Source organism: Neopelma chrysocephalum, unplaced genomic scaffold (assembly GCF_003984885.1).
Source record: "Neopelma chrysocephalum unplaced genomic scaffold, ASM398488v2 Primary Assembly neopelma1_138, whole genome shotgun sequence".
Lineage (NCBI taxonomy): Eukaryota > Metazoa > Chordata > Aves > Passeriformes > Pipridae > Neopelma > Neopelma chrysocephalum.
Window position 1 is genome coordinate 4,167,614 of NW_020897800.1, and position 12,000 is coordinate 4,179,613.

Below are 12,000 nucleotides of genomic sequence, written 5' to 3' on the forward strand. Positions count from 1 at the left end.
CAGGATGGGGTAATGTCCACAGGAGGAATGTTGTGTCCTTCCTGCATTTGCTCCTACCTGGAGACTGAGGGATATCCGTGAAGGTCACGGTGCCGTGACCACCCTGGAGAAGGAGTGCTAAGTCAGTGCTGAAGCCTCTCAAAGGCTGAGTTTTGTCCTTGGAGCCCTTCCTGGAGCTGCAGAGCATGGAGAGTTGGTGGGACCGTGGCCCCCGGTGTCAGCAGAACGGTGCTGGAGTCTCGGTGCCGGCTACATTGGAGATGCTTGTTGCCATAGAAACACCCTGTGGCACCGTGCTTGCTTGGAAGGAGGTGGCATTGGTATGTTGGCAGGAGCCCGGTGAGGACACGCTGCACTCCAGCAGGTATTGCTCCACTTTTCCCACCTGGAGCAAGTGCCTTTGGCCACTGGGTGTTGTGGATGGAGGGAAGAAGGGTTGGCGTGGGTGTCTGTACTGGTGGGGCTCCAAAGCCGAGCGCTGGAGATGGTGAAGGTGATGAGGAGATCACTTTGGTGGTGCTCCGTTGTCCTCCTCCGTGCACGCAGCAACAGTGCAGTTTGTTCCCACTCTCTCCGTGCCAAAAGCTGGTCTTCACCCCAGAAAAACGGTTTGTGTAGCCCCAGCTGTCCCCAGGGAGACCCCTCTGCATCCCTCCAGCAGCGTGGCAGCCTCCGCCGCCCCACCTCATCCCGAGACTGCTCACCCTTCATTTTAATGGCCCAATTCCACCGAGCAAATGAGGCAGCGCCTTCAATCCCTCCCCTCGGTCTGCCAGCTAATTAGCACTCCATTAACTTAACGAGGCTCTCCCGGCCACCCTGGACATGGACATATAGTGTGCAGTGCTGCCAGGCGAGGGGGAGGCAGCAGCCAGGCTTGGCTGGACCTGGGGGCTGCGGCAGAGCCCTTGTGGCTGGGCAGGGTGGCTTTGCCCAGGGCCTTGGGGCTGCTGAGGCTTTGCTGTGCTTTTGAATCCATAGGGGGAACGGCCAGGAAGGGGAAGGGAGGTGGGAGTGGCTGGCACTGCTGAAGGAGCTGGGTGTAGGTGGGAGGTTGCGTAGGCTGTGATGCTCCAGCATCCTGCACAACCCGCACTGCCCCGTGGCAAAAGGGGGTGGAGTGGGTTGTGCAGTGCCCCTCAGAGCAGATTCCCACCTTGCCCACTGCCCAGGCAGCAGAGCAGCCCTGCCTCAGACAGCCCCAGCTCCCCGCCAAGGCTTTGTTTGTTGACTGAGTTAAATTTGCAATTTCATGGTTTGGTTACAATGAGTTCAGTTTATAAAATTCATGAGCTGTTAGGAAGTGTTGAGAGGAGGGGTGAAAAACACGCCCGAGAGTCCACGGGCAGGGGGGGATGTGGCTGCTGGCACATGCCAGAGCGGGTCCTGTTTTGGGGACAGCGTGGGAGGAGCTTGGGGGAGCCTCGTGCAGGGGGACAAAGGGATGAGTCCCCACGGGAGGAGAGGTGCTGGCTTCTACTGGTGTCACCCCCTGTATCTTGACCAGCACACTGGGCTGGGAGGTCTGCAGAGCCCTGTACTTCTCCTGGGTGGCCTGCAGAGAAACGTCAGATAAACAAGAAATCATTTCAAGGCTGGAGCTCAGACGCTGCAGTGATGGGGCTCAGCCTGCTGGTTCAGAGTAGGAATTTGTGGTTCTTTGGAGGTTTGGTTGGGAATCTGCAAAATGAACTGCATTCCCTGGAACTCGGGAGGGTTGGGACAGGGAGAGGCAGCTCCCACGAGCAGTCCCCACATGGGCAGTGGGCTTGAGCACATCACTGCTGAAATAAGCTGGTTTATCCCCTTCCATTTGACTTTCCCAAGAGATTTCTTTCCATCCTCTCCTGTGTGTTTGGGGGCTGACCAGGGAGCAGTGCAGCCCCCCAATCCCACCCTCCTCACCTCTGGCTGCTGCATCCTCCATCCCCCCAGCAAAGGTGATGCTCCTCCAGGATCCCGTGCTGGACCTGCCACTGTGCTGCAGTGGGAATCAAAAGGCAAAGTGTCAGGAACGAGGTAAACAAATATTAGCTAAATAACATTGGATGCTGGGGAGCTCAAGGGGAGGAAGAAGGGGAGGGCTTGCCAGAGGATACAAAGCCATGAGGTGCCTGTCCTGCTTGGCAATGCATGTGAGTGCATGAGCTGCCATGGCTGGGGCTGATGTTACTGTGACATCAGGAGGGGGCTGGTGTGCTTCCAGATTCCTTACCAGTCAGAAAACACCCCTGGATTCCACTGGAAATGCTAAGCTGTTGATTTTTTGGTGTTTCTCAAAAGAAACTCATTATTAGACTGACAGACTGCATGGTCTGTCACTCTGTGGAGCTGTTCATAGACACAGGCCACAAATAGCCACCAAAACCCCCTTTTCTTCCAGTGTTTGCTGGGTTGTTGACTTCCCAGTGTCTCTGATTTCAAAGGCTTGGGAGCATCTGTGCCTCTCTTTGTATGGATGTGCTAAACAAAGCCCAGAAGTTATTGGTGGAAGTGGAGCTGTAGATCAAGGCAGGCAGCTGGATCTGACCGGGATGTCCAAAAAACTCTGAAGGGGAGGTGATCCAGACAGACACTTGGATTTCATTCTGGTGACCTCTCCAGCAACACTGTCCATGAAGAAACCTTGCAGTTGCTCTCTGTATTCTTTTACAGCCTTTGGGCTGTAATTAGTATATTCCTAGCTTGGTGAACTCTCCATTTGCAGCCATTCACCATGTAAATGTTTCCCTGTGAAGCCACTGGGCTTTTCTTGGAATCCTCATGGCTTAAATACAGCGTTTCTCTTTCTCAGGAACATGACACACATGACATATGTTGATAAACAACATGCAGGACCTAATTGGGTCCTTCAACTTGTACATGAGGTCAGCGTGGCTGGAGCCTGTCTGGAAGGAGGTCCCCCTCTTGTACCTTGCTTTTGAGGCACATCTTTTCCATCCAAAGCATTTAATCACCTAATTTGTGTTAAGGAGCATCAGCTTTTCGTTTCCAGCTGTGTCAGCACAGAAGACGTTTCCTTGCTAATGAATTCTGGACTTGAAACATCTCCTCTGTGTGTGGGGGGACATGAAAGCCCGGGGAGGGGACAAGACTTGGAGGTGCCTCGGGAAATTGGGGGCAAGGGCAGGACCGAGCACGGAGACGAGGCCACCCGCAGATCCCGCTGCATTGTGCTCAATCCAGTATCCAAATTTCAGCCTTTTAAGAGGATTATCAGGTGTCTGTTTGAATTATTCTGACACGAACAGTCACTCAGAAAATGTACATTCATTTGAAAGGTCAAGTACATCTGATTTCTGCGTTTGGTATGCGGGGGCTTTATCCTTTCAACTCTCCCTTCCTTAATGAGATTCTTGTTTCAAAGAGTCGCGCTGTGCCCGGGATTTGACGGAGTCAAGTGTGGTGGAGAAGAGTTTTTGTTATCATGTTTACCCTTTTATCTGCCTGCCCTTTGAAAGCTCCGTGGCACACAGCAAGGATGCAGCAGGATGGCCAACAAGGGCCAGCAAAATGAGGGGTTTTGGGGGAGGAGGGATGGAGGGGTGCGAGTGGGGTCTGCGTCACCGGGAGTTGTGATTTCTGCATGGGAAGGCATCCAAATGGAGAGAGGGCTCAGGGCCTTTGAGGAGACCTCCAGTCACCACTGAGGACTCGGGGGGGGTGGTGGGGTGTCATCAGCTCCCACAGAAACCGGGGAGGAAACAAAGCCAAGTTTGGCCTGGCCTGGCAGAATTGTGTTCCTTGATTAAATTAATGTGTATTGATATTTCTCCTGTTGTTTTGACTTCGCAGGCTGTTTAAATTCAGGCTTGTCACAACAAAATACAAAGGAGGTTGCTCGGAGATTGATTTCTTTTTTTTTTTTCCCCTCTCTCTCTTTAATCCTGTCTCTGAAGAAGAGCATTTTAAAATTTTATTTTTTTTTCCCCCCTACTTACTTCCAGGTTGACAGCCAGAGGAGGCTGCGAACATTAAAACTGTTGCACAAATAATTATGTTGAAACGCCGAGCGTACATTATGGAGGCAGGAGCTCCTTGATTGTAACGTACGAATCAATTTTCTGCGTCACAAAATTACTGACATCGGAGTTTGCTTTGCTGATTTATTCCCTCGAATGACGATGCTGTGACTGCCAGCCTACTTTCCCTGGAGAGGTGTTTGGTGGTTTGTTTTTTTTTTTGATGGGTGAAGCTTTGGTCTCCTCTTTGCTGTCAGTGCTGTCTCCTCCCTGCCTGGGTGACGGTCCCCTCCGCTGCTTAAAAATAGAGGCTTTTATTCAAGCTGCGTCCCAAAACACTCCGCCAAGTTAAATAATGTAGTCACAAAACCAAATATTGAATAATGACTGAGGGAAGGATTAAGGGAGACAGCCAAGGAACAAAAGAGAGATTCTCAAGTGTTTTGAACACAAAATTGAGAAGGCACAGATGCGCAGGAGGCTTTTTCTCTCTGCAGCCAGAGGGCACAGATTAAAGGGGTCCCCCCAGGACTGTGCACCCCCAGCCAGCTTAAGCTGCCTAAATACCTCCTTAAATCCAACCTTTTCAGCAGGCCTGGCTGGCTTGAGGAATTTCTGCTGGAAATACATTTGTAGACTCATGGAATGGTCTGTGTTGGAAGGGACCTTAAAGCTCATCTCGTTCCAAACCCCTGCCATGGCCAGGGACACCTTCCACTAGAGAACCTGCCACTAGAACCTTTCAAAAGGATGTTCAGGGAAAATTCCTTGGGGTTTTTTTGTGTGGGTTTTTTTGTTGTTGTTGTTGGTTTGGTTTTGTTGTTGTTGTTGTTGTTGTTGTTTGTTTCTTTGGTTTTTTTCTGGTGGAAAATTCCCGTGGAGGCTTTTCTGGGCTCACTTTTTGGAGAGAAAACATCATTTTTTGGTTGTTCCTTGGGAGGGCTGCAGCCCAGGCAGCACCATCAACCCCAGTTCTTTACTCGACTCTGGTTCTGTGGGAAGATTTTGAGTAAAAAATGCCAGGGGTGGGGGGGGGGAATCACAGGCATTTAATTTCTCATGCAACTCGTGGGATTTTTCAAATCCACCTCTAAGTTGTTGAGTTGCAGTAACCACAAGGTGGGTAGTTATTGGATACTCATATGGTGAGAAAGGAATAGACTGAAGGAATGAGCTTCAAGGCTGCACAAAAACTTATGTAAATGTCTTCTGTATAGCTCGGAGAAAATCTAGGACTCCTCTAAATCTAAGAGTTGGAAACTCACCTGGGAAGCCATAAATTCAGTAGATGTCTTCTCTTCAATAAATTTGAAATATTGGCCAGGGAAGAAGCATCCCTGTTTCGCAGAAGGAGTTACTGGACCTTCTGATTGTTTCTTTCTTTATTTTCCTGTAGGTCCAGAAGCGGTTGAAATGTAGCTCAGGATAAATTGCAAGGTGATGATTTACATGACAGGTGACACTAGAAAGCACATTATTCTAGGAGGAAGGATGAGATGGGATGTATTTACTGCCTGTCTGGGCAAATTATCTGCTCTCAGTTGTCTGGCATGTGCTTGTGTAGGGAATGCATGTGTCCAAAATAGCCGATAAAGTGGATGTGGGGAATAACAGTTAATAAATGCAACCCCCCCCCATGGCTATGGCTGCATCCCTCACTCTGAACTCTCTTTAACTCCCTTGTTGGAGACAGTGGTGCTGGGGATGGTCTGAACTGGTTTTGAGGGAGGAAGGATGCAGCCAAATTCCTCGGTGGTTGTAGGGGTGAGACGAGCACGGCTTTTGCCGGGAAAAGGAGAAGGATCTGCATTGAGGGGACATCAGTGCTTGCAGCCCTGTGTGTTGTGATACTGGAGCTGCAGAGGCAAACTCCACATCTCAGGTCTTGTACTTACTGAGGTTATAATGTCCCATCCCACCAGGGAAACTCCTCATTTGAGATGAAGCAAATTATCCTGTGCTGGCTGCTGCTGTTCCTCGGTCCTGCCAGGCTGGCTGTGATTTACTCTTAATATTTATCCCTCTTCACCTTATATTTCTTACTGATGAGTAAAACAAAATAATGGAGTGGAGGTGGTAAACTCTAAGCTCCTGCCATCCGAGGGGACTGCAGCTCCCAGGCGGGGGTGGTTTGGGAATTGCAATTGCAGTTTTGGAGCCCTGACCCCCACCGTGTTACCCGGCCCTGACCCTCCACGTCGAGGCTGCTTCAGCCCATATCTATTATGGTTGGATTGCTTGTGTTTCCAGAAGGCTTTTTTTTCCTGTCCCTCGGGGCTGTTTGCAGGATGATTGCTTTTTATTTGTGTGTGTGTGTGCCCACTGAGAGCTCGGGATCTCATCTGGCTCTTAAGGATACACTTCTGCTACCTAGCAGGTATTGTAGGTGGATGTGTAAATGAGTATCCTTCTGTTTACATAGAAATGGATATATAGTATAAAAACAATTTACTTGTAAAAGACTCATCCTGCCTCCAGAATATGTTTGAATCTTAACACAAGACAAAGTAATTTAATCCCTCCCAAACCCATATGTTGTTTGCTTCTCATTTTTTCCAGCAAATTTTACCTTCATCAAAAGATAAATCAATTTGTAGCAGCTATCGGCAGCTCTTTAAGCTGGCGAATTGAACAGCTTAATTAGGGAAAATATATTAAAGGATCTGAGAGATGCTAACCCGTTCAGTGTCTCCTCTTGGGCACACATCTGAGTGGTCTTGCACGTGTCTGGGGGTCCGCAGATCCCCTCCAGTTTGTGTTTGCTGATGTTTTTATCTGGTATTTTGTGGTGTGGGGATGGCAGGACTGGTTTTACTGCCCTGTAAAATCTGGCAGTGCTTTTCTAGGCCTGTTCAGTTTTGAGGATTTGAAACTTATTATCTTCATTATCTTCCTTTTTTTTTTGTTTAAATCAAAGCAATAATAACTTTTTTTAATTACTTGGGGGCTCTACCTAAAGCCCCTCCCCAGTGTCTGTGAGCACCCCTGTGCTGACCCCCTGGCAGTGGCTGCCTGGAGCGTGAGATGTCATGGCCTCAGAGTGTACACAAACAAATAGAACAGAAATGGTTTGGAGCACCATTTCCCAAACATTCCTTCTCATTCAGCACCGTTTGTGTGTTTTGTTTGCACTTTGGAGGGGGGGGGATGGAAAAAAGCACCCGATAAAAGTGCAAACTGCATGAGTCAGCCTGAATCTGCTGTTGTGCCTCGCTCTTCCCATTAGCAAATACCAGGGATGAGTGTGTGGGGAGGTGGGGATCCCCTCATCCCTAAATGACAGCTTGTTTCAGTTTTGAATTCATTAGTAACGCTGCTCTGATGAACACTCCCAGCCTTCCAGGCTCAGTCAATGCCAAGTGCTGCTCCTGCCCAGCATCCCTGTGTCTCCTGGAGATCCCGGACAGCAGGGTGGCTGCTGGTGATCTTTCCCTTGTTAAGATGAGGACATGTCTCTGCTGGACCTGTGCTGGTGGGAGAAAGCTGCTGGGGCCTCAGCCCTGCTAGGGAGTGGATTTTGGAAAGGAGTTTCCTGCTGCTCCTGTTGGGGAGGATGAGCATCGCTGTGATCAGCAGAGGTTTTCTCAGAACTGTGCCTTGCAGCAGAGCTGCCAAACCTCACCTCTCTCTAGGGCTCTTCCCTTGGGTGGTGTGTGGATACCTAGAGAGGAGCAGGCTATGCACTGGCTCCAGCAAATAAGATCTTTTTCCTTCAAAGGCTGAGAATTCGCTGATCTGAACTCCCCAGGGCTTGTGGGATGGTGATTGGTTACAACAAGAAAAAACCCCAATGTTTGGTTAATTTAAGCTTCAGCCTGAGGTGCTGAGATAAAATAGAGCTGATATCAGGATGGTCTTGCTTAGAAAGCAGAGCATTGTCGGCGCAGACCGAAGTGTTCTCCATCTGTTCCTGTGGCTGTTAAGAGCCAATATTAGACGGCTCTGCTGCAGTCTGGGAATCTGTGGTGAGTGCTCAAGGCAAAAGCTTCATGTGGGAAGTTTTTTCCCTCCTTTGCCTTGCCTTAGGTTAACTCACACCCCAACCAGCCAGGCTTTGCAGAACTAAGTGTTTCTGGTGATGTTTAACATCCTCCACTTCTCCCTGAAAGGACAGGGACGAAAGGGGAAGGTGAAACGTCAGCTGGAGGATCTCCTTGTCATCAGCTTGACAATCTCCTAATGGCCCAAGAAGTGGTTTCCTTGCTCTTGGAGCTTGTAACACATGACAGACCTTGAGGTTTCTCTTCTCCCACCTCGTGGTTTGTTTTTTTTTTTTTTTCTCTGCAGTGACAGAGACCAAGTTTTACCGCTGAGGGAAATGATGAAACTTAGAAAACGAGAAGAGGTCTTTGTGACAGGCTAACACCTCGGATTGCTTTGAACTTGATATTGAAATATATATAGACACAATTTTATTCCTTCCTTGCAGGTGGCTTATTGCATGGTAGCATGTGGGGGTCTGTGCCCAGCCCCACACGTGTGTGTACATGCACAGTTATTCTTGCCTCAGCACAACGATTTCCTAACGATCTCTTACCCATCCAAGACAGATTGCTTTTCATGGTTCAGTGGCCGCAGCTCAGGCATCCATTTTAATCAATAGAACAGTCAAAAGAGAGAATAGATTTACTTGTTTCTGGTTTTTTACATTTAATTGAAAATTTTCGAGTGATTACAAACATAGCTATTGTATAGATTGTGGAGTTTAGGAGACAATAAGTGCCAAAAGAAAAATGTCCCCGGAGCCCAGACTCTTCCCGTTGTGATGCACAATAGATGTTGGTGGTTTGTGCCTGGCCTTGTCCTTTCTTCTTCTTTCTCATGGTTTGTAAAAAGCGGGATGGATTTAATGGGGTTTTATCCAGACACTTCAGGGAGCGTCTGCACTGGTCTGTGATGAACAACATTAAATCCTCTTACCTGTGACGAGGGAGAATCTCCCTTCACACAGAGCACAGAAGTACCAAGTGACCCCTGGAGATGCATCATCCCATGATGCCACCTGGTCATCAAACACATGTGAGAACAGGCTGTAAAAACTCTCCAGATCCAACAGAAAAAGGGTTTAATTGTAATGAGAGCTGCTTGAAAAGCAGTGTCAGGGGAAAAAGAGCTTTTGGTCATGAATAGGGGGAAATGTATCTATTTTCTGTTGTGTTTTCAGCAGTCTTTCAAGCCTGAGCCTCTAAGGTGTCACAGCCAAGTCCCTTCTTCAGAGGGGAGCCATGGAGATAAATAATTGTTGAATAAAAGGGGCTTGGGATACTTGCTAGTGCCCAAAAGTGGGTGCTGCTGTGGCATTAATCCCTTACTGTCATGCAGGTTAACCCTTCCCCACTGCACTGCAATATTACATTTAATCTGTTTACTGTTGTCAGTGTATGTATCTAAAAGTGGGTGTGTTTGTGGAGGTACCACATATATAATAATTCTTTTGAAATTTGAATAAACGTGTGCATGTACCAACAATTACCTGATTTGTTGTGTGGTCTTGGGGAAGGGACCCCCATGGTTTCTGAGTTTGCAGATTGGATTTATGCCTGAGAAGCTTTGCCCTTTTTTCCGGGGATTCTTTGGGAAAAATAACAAGCCATCCTGTCTCTCTGCTTGTAAATTTAATAAACCTGGAAGCAGCACAGCAGCTGAACATATCAAAGCCATAGACTGTTAACTCCAGTGCAGGAAAACTTTAAAAATAGTCATCAAGACCCCTGTGCTCTCTGCAAAATGAGATCTGAGTCCTCTTTAAATTGTTTTTAATAGCTGGAATTACTGAGGATTGGTGTTACCAGCTAACAGTTTGGGGAGCCAGCTGCCCGTTCGGTGCCCATGGTGGTATCATTTACACTGGTATTCCTGCCACAACCTCTCGAGCGTGCGGGTCTCCTCGCAAATTAAAGCTGAACCTTGTGTGCTGGGTGTGCTCTGCCTCCCAGACGGACAATTTCCTCGATACTTTTATTGTCATCTCTGATTTACTCAGCTTCATTGCCTGCTGGAAGCATATTTGTTCCAGCATGGGCCAAGATGTGACTCCGGAGGAGCCGCTGTCATCCTCCATCTAGTCAAGGGCGATGCCGCTGTCAGCTTGCAGGAAGCGTGGCTTCCTCCCTCCAGCCCAAACCCAGGGTGCAGCTCTTAGGAAAAGCTGGTGATTCCAAGTTTGGAGATTCCTTCAGAGAAGAAGAGTGGGTCCCAGGGTAGTTTTGTTCATGTTTTTGTCTTGCTTATCCCCCAGTATGAAGGTGCGAGCTGGAGAACCCCAATGCGACGAGGGGTGATGAGCAAACACATCCTGCAAAAACATTTTACTGCCTCCAGAAAAGTTTATGGATTCATTGCCATTCCTCTCTTGGCACCTTTTTAACTCTTTATCCTCATAGCATTTCATAGATTCGGGGTGTGTTTTCCCCACTCCATATCCCTCACCAGAAGGAAATGAGCATTTTTGAGGAAGAACAGATCCTTTCTGCCATTTTCCTTTCTGACACAGAATCAAATTCTCCTTGAGGAAAAGCTTCAAATGCAAAACTCTGACCGGCCCAAATTAGGGGGGACTTAATTTACTGTGGTAAAATACTTTCAGAGCCGCAGATGAAAACTGCAATTTAAGTGCCTAATATTATAATTATATACTGATGTGTTTTATTAATGGGATTGAATGCTCATGGCTTTGTAGTAATGAGGTTTTTTGAAGATCCATATAATAGAGTTTTCTGATGGGAAGGACCCCAGCCTGCTGTTCCCTCTAAAAAGCACCTTGAAACTCGCAGAGCAGTCAGGGACAGGGTTAATTCATTGACTTGAGTGGTAATTAGTTGCCTGACTCCTGGAGGAGCCCTTCTTAGAGGGGAAGAGGAACCCAAACCTCCTGCTCGCGGCGCCATATGGATAATATGAATCTTATTGTGGTGGGACGAGTGACTCTCGAGCAAATGAAGTGTTTTGGGAACCTTGGAGATGAAAGGTTTCGTGTTGACAAATTAGCACTTAGCAGATTGCTAATATTAAAGACCTGTGGGTTTGAACAGCGTGTTCGGTTGGTCCTTTCTAGCACAGGGGAAGAAATAATTTTCCTGTCCTCTAACGTTATTTTAAATCTACTTCTGATAATGAACGGGGAGAAAAAATGAAACCCTTGAGTGCTTTCCTAGGCCAGGGCACTCCCTCCCACCAGGGTTAGGCTGGGTCAGTTAAAATGATGCATGTTTATAACTTGCATAGTCCATGTGGAAAAACCCTGAACGATTTCACGTTTTGAAGTAAAGCCTTTAAAGCAGACTTCAGTTTTAAAGAAAATGTTGAAATGGGTTATTCTGATAATTTAATTTTTTTTTTCCTTATTGTGAATTTATCACAACTCAGTTTCCTGGGAATTAATTTTGACTTTGATAAAGCAACATGTTGTATTAATTATATTAATAGCCACATTAATTATATAGCTGATAGTGCATAAGAATTCAAGGCTTTCTAAGACTGAATAGGGAGAGCATTGAAAATAAAGTAGCAAATTGCAGAGCTGTTATAATATGAACTGGATGTTCCTTACTAGGTATCTTTTGACAGGAAAAAGTAATTTTTCAAAATCCACCACAATGCTCTTTACAAATCCTGCTTTTCTCTAAACACTCTCCTTCTATGCGGGAGCGTAATTAGCTTTTGTTAACTTCTGTATGGGCAGTTTTCATTTTGCACTTTCTTTGGATACCGTGGCTGCTTTTCTAAAATAGCTGGAAGTTTTGCTTCTTTCCTTGGCATCTTTAGTCTGCAATTTTCGTCACGAGAAAAATTCGTGTTTGGCCTCCCCTCACTAGTTAGGTGTCCTTGATGCATTTATTTAGGAAATGCAAAGCCAGGCTAATGTTCACCTTTCTCTCTTTGTTAATTAACCCATTGTGTACAGTCATATTTTATTTGGCAGCTTGACTTGAGTGCCCAGCTGGGAGATGAGCCATGAGAGGAGAAAAAGGAGCTTTGTGTTGAGTTAATACGTGGATATTTGTAGCTTGTTGATGTTCCCTAGAACATCTGCTCCTTG

The 12,000-nt window shown here is 47.1% G+C and overlaps 1 protein-coding gene across 2 annotated transcripts in view; it reads left to right on the top strand.

Moving 5' to 3' along the window:
- The first annotated feature begins 326 nt into the window (after positions 1 to 326).
- The window catches only part of OPCML (opioid binding protein/cell adhesion molecule like), a 335,118-nt gene continuing 323,444 nt past the window's right edge, over positions 327 to 12,000 (top strand). Inside the window, exons 1-2 of one of the 2 annotated variants that reach the window (XM_027699654.1) lie at positions 327 to 364; positions 5,359 to 5,399. The gene's annotated coding sequence lies outside the window, so the exon portion shown is untranslated. The remainder of the gene's footprint in view (positions 365 to 5,358; positions 5,400 to 12,000) is intronic. The other variant, XM_027699657.1, reaches the window with a different exon arrangement.